The sequence below is a fragment of the Hydra vulgaris genome, chromosome 03 (genome assembly GCF_038396675.1).
Source record: "Hydra vulgaris chromosome 03, alternate assembly HydraT2T_AEP".
In the NCBI taxonomy this organism is placed as follows: domain Eukaryota; kingdom Metazoa; phylum Cnidaria; class Hydrozoa; order Anthoathecata; family Hydridae; genus Hydra; species Hydra vulgaris.
Window position 1 is genome coordinate 3,272,266 of NC_088922.1, and position 5,341 is coordinate 3,277,606.

Sequence of the window (5,341 nt, forward strand, 5' to 3'; positions counted from 1 at the left end):
GAAAATCACCAAAAGACTTTTGGTGTGTTATTTTGTGAAAAGGGATATCTTTTTCTAAAATAACATACTAAAACAGAACAAATATTGCATAAATAACATAAATTTTGAATAATTTTATTTTTTTAACTTATAAATAAAATGGTTTAAAAAATTATCCATGAAAATATAAGTCTAACAATAAACAAGATTTAATTTTAAATTGATTTAAATACAAGTATTGCGTGGTATTATACCTCGCAAAAGCAATGTAAAAAGGTTTTATAATTTGAAAACGCAGCGATTTCTTTTTTCACCAAACCGATTAGTGCTATAAACATTATTTATTAGAAAACGATTTCTGAACAAATAACTTTTCTGAACTTTTGTAAATAGATATACAATAAACTCTTATGCAGTCACCAATAAAGTTATAAACTAGTCCTCAAAAAAGTATTGTATGCGTCAGATCCTCCTTCATGGATGTCCTCAAATCTGATCTTATCATTTTTAGCGCAGAGAACAACCTCTCCACACTAACTTGAGTTGGTGCAAAACAGTAACCATTCGGGCAACTTCTCTGACCATTTCAGGATACGTATCAATTGCTTGCAGTACTGTTACTTTTGATGAACAGTCGAATTGTTCCACTACTTTTAATGCACATGAAAAACTGTGCTAAAATTTACTGGTAGTGTTCTCTAATAGGGATAACTCTTTTTCCATGCGGGAACTTTGCACGGTCTTTATGTTCCAAATATTTCTTAAAATCAAATACTTCATCAGTAGATGATGTTGAAGATGTGGCAGTATGATTCATTTTCTCTTGTTCCTGACAGTTCCGCAACTTGTTCATTCTTACAGCTATTTCAAACAGAGCTTGTTTTCCTTTAGTCAGTTGTTGATCATCAAAAAGTGTCCAATGCATTGGGTCTACATAAACAGCTGCCAAAAGAATCTTATTTTCTAATAGTATTTTTTCTCTCTGTTTCATTGAAGTGGCAATGCAGCTTGCAAATAACGCTCCTTTTTGGGACAGGCAGAACATCAAGTTTTTCCACTCCTTAAGGAAAATACCTGGAGTTAAGTCCTCTTCTTGCAACTTTTTAGCCACTGCAAATGAATGTAGCATCAATTGAGGGACAGCTATGTCTACGAAAAAGGATTTCAGTTCAACCAAGCGTTGAATCATTAAGTAGGTACTTCCCCATCGTGTGGCTTGATCAATAACTGCCCCTTTTCCAGCGCGTTTCTTCAAAATTGAGTCAACTTTAGGGGTTCTGGCAGCAGTAGCCAATTTTCTCAACTTTTCAGTTAGTGTAGCAGCATGTCCTTCTTGCAGATCATCCCGTAAAGCCGGCTGTAGCGTATGCACAACACAGTGCATGTGATGAATGCGAAAATGTATTGACAAAAACGTTTCAACAAGATCATCTAAACTATCATGTTGCTGTTCATCTAAAGCAACTTCAGTTTGCTCCTCTGTATCTATACTGAGTTTCTCCATTTCAAATATATGTTTTTCTCTGAACCTAATATGTTCTTCCAACTGCCTGTCACTTTCAGCAGCCTTGTTCATCAGTTTAATGGTACTTATCATGTTTGAAGCATTGTCAGTTACTACTAAAAGAACTTGTTCTTTTTAAAGTTCATATTTTTAAAGATTCTTTTCCTCTAAGACCTAGAGAAATTCGCTGGTGTGATGAGTTTTAAAGTCTTTTAATGTCAATGTCTTGGTAACTATTTCATTATTTTCACAAACAAATAGAACATTGATCGTAAAATAGTTCACTCTGAGGTGTGTACAGCCGTCCATTTTAAGAAACACAAAGCGTCCTTTGAGAGATTCTTTAAGTTCTTCTTTTTGTTTAATAGCTTCTTCAATCACTAATTTTCTAATACCCTCGCTCTCCTGAGAAATGCTAAGCTTGCGGGCCATTTCTCAATTAAGACCCATAAAAGCTAGTTTTGAACATAATGATATAGGCAAACCATCCTTTAACATAAGCTTTATGATCTTTTTTTTTAAATGTATCTACTGTCATTGTCACAGTAACTTTGTCACTAACAAAATATCATGCAACTGATATCTGCAAGGTTCTCTGCTCCCTTACTTGGCTAGAAGTGCTGGTCACTGGTTCATTGCTTTGGATGCAGTTTTTCTCTTTCACTACTTTGAGTAGTTCAGAATGAAAGTACTGTAAATATCTCTTTAGATTGGAAGCTCTTGTAGGAGCATTTTTATCTTTGCCTGCATATGCACTGATCTTGACTCCACAACATTTATTTTCATCTGGATCTTTTATCATACACTGACAGACAAAATGTTTTCCATTTTGAGTAATAGTAAAATGTTCAAATACAGAAGACTTAACAGGAGGCTTTGAAATTGTCAGTTTTTTTTATTGTGTGCTCACAATTCAAATTACAACTGTTTTTCCTAAAAACAATTGCACACAGTTATTAAAATGTATATACATACAAATATAAGCGTTTTTAAATTTGCTTGAGAAATTATTTGAAAAGTTTACCCAGCTGCTCAACCTACCCCAGTGGGGTAAGTTGCAATAAACAAATAATGTATTTCTGTGACTAATGTGAACTCTTTTATAAAACTAAAATATACATACATACATATATACGTACCTACATACATACGGTTGAGTCGTAATTTATGTTCGTAAACTAAAAAAGTAAAAACCTCAACTACTATATTGCACATTAAAACTAATTAAAAAGTTCTTTTGTTTTTGGAATATTTTTTAACAAAATAGTGTGCATAGTTAAGACTTCAGTATATTTTCAACTTTCTTTTAGCGAAAAGTTTGAAATTGAAAATAATTGTAAATTAAAAATAAGTGTTTTTTTAAAATTTTTGTAAAATGCCAAGACCGCAAGCATCTTGTTTTATTGTCCCAGATGATGAGTTAGTACAATCAAATGAAATTTTAACTTAAAGATACAATCTTAAGCAACATTAGCTCGCCTTTTATCAGATGAAAATTCGGTTGCTAACAAGGCTTTTATTTTTAATGAGTTTCTTTAACAGATCATGGTAACTTATCGAGTTTGAATAAATTGAAAAAAAAAAAAAGACAAAAAAAAATGATAATAAAGAACTTTTAACTTCGAAGTAATCAAAGAAATTAATTTACCAACATTTCAGCTTTTTACATATATATATATATATATATATATATATATATATATATATATATATATATGTATATAAATAGATACATGTCAGATGTCATAAATAAATAATTAGCTGTATCCCTAGTATTTTCGGCAAAAGAAGTTAAACGTGCATGACCTACTTGTGCAGTTTTGTTGGCTTTGTTCCTTGCTTCAATGACACTCTTAGACAAAGAGCCTATTGGATACTTAAAATATTTAATAAAAGAAACACCATGAACTAACATTCTATGCACAGACTGTGACATTGGAATGGCCTTTAAAAACAGATTGTTAGAAATGAGATCAAAAAAACGCTCAGATTTCTGCTGAAATTTTTTCCATCTGGTCTTGTGGTTGTACTGTTCATATCAATGAGCATTTTCCTAAATAGTTTGATCATATTGGTATTCAAATTTTTTGCTGGAATTTTTCTTCCCTGTTTTACTGCTGGATGTTTGCAACCAGTATTGAAGATCCAGTACATGCTGCATATCTACAAATGAAGTTTCAATATATTCTCGTCTACAATTTCATCTTTATTCCAAATAGTTTCCAAATTAAACTCCTTAGGACTTGCTTGACATACGTGACAACACTGAGATGCTATATTTTTTTTAAGTATTTTTGAGAATACAGCAGTAAGTATTTTACCATCATTCATTGTGGTATAAATAGTTGACAAACTTGAATTTATAACAAAAGTATTTTCATGAAGCATAAACTTAATATTCTCTAAAGACAAAATTTCATTTTGTAAATGTTAAAACTTCTCTTAAATAAAACTAGCAGTCTCTTTGGCAAAACAAAACATTAGATAATGGGTTGCATCTGGACTATTTGGATTACAATTTTTCCACATTATCTTTTATCCGCTTCGAATCTCCGACAGTACAAGCACTATACTATACACAGTGGAATCATCCACACATCTCTTCATAGTTTCTGCATTCTGAAACTCAGGTTGGTCACTCTAAACATCACCTCCCATTTTACAAATAACGTATATGTTATCACGTTCCTTCTGTGCTAAAACTTTAATAGAATTATCTTCATTCATCAAAATATACTCAAACACTCTAGAAACTGAATGTTTGATCATATTGAAGAGACTACATTTTACTTCAGTTTCTGAATATTCCACCAGCTCTGCCAATTTTGTGTATTCTTTTAATTTGGTTAAACCTAGAGGAACAAGATGATGATTATGTGCCACAATTTTCTTAAATTCAGTCCATGGTCTGTCTGTCAGTCTCAAACTGCAAAAAGTATGCAATGATAAATTTGGACCATATAAAGTAGACCTGGGTGTAGTAGAGGGATTAGATGCAAAGCTTTTTACAGCATATTGAAGTTCTTCCAGTTCTTTTCCTTAAAGATTATCAGTTCTTTTACGTTTCATCCTATAAGATTTTCTAAGTTTCGTGCACAATGTGTAGCAAATATACCTCCTTCAGGTGTTCCGAATGTTATAGTATTTCTTCTAAAACACGTATAAAATGTGTGTACATATATATAAATATATATATATATATATATATATATATATATATATATATATATATATATATATGTATATATATATATATATATATATATATATATATATATATATATATATATATATATATATATATATATATATATATACATACACACGTTTTACGTATCAGTTCAATTTCAGTCCAAGAGTTTCAAGTATTAAGTGGCCCTTCTTCCTTTTTTGTTCACCCTGCTTAATGAACTGGTTACCCTGGTTACCCTGCTCAATCAGCTTTTCACCCTCTTTTAAAATAAGCTGTCCCTCCTCATATTTCCTCATCTGAAAAATCTTGAAACTAACCATACAGCGAGCATTATTTAGTGTAATAAACTTAAACTGCAAAAATTTAGCACAGGTTTTAAAATTTTTTCTTAAGAATATATGCCTTGGAGGAAAGGCATGTATTAAAAGTTGACAAAGAGTGAATGCAGCCATTTTGATAATTTATAAAAACCATTGTAAGGTAAAAGTGTAGGGTAACGTTAGGGTAAATGACCAAAATCCAGCCGCATCTTTGCAAAATTGTTTCTACAGACATATTAACAAAAAGGTTTATATGAAAATTATACATATCTAGAAAGATAAATCTTTCAGCATTTAGGATATAATTACAGCAATTATTATAAATGAAAAATTTTTGAAAAAACA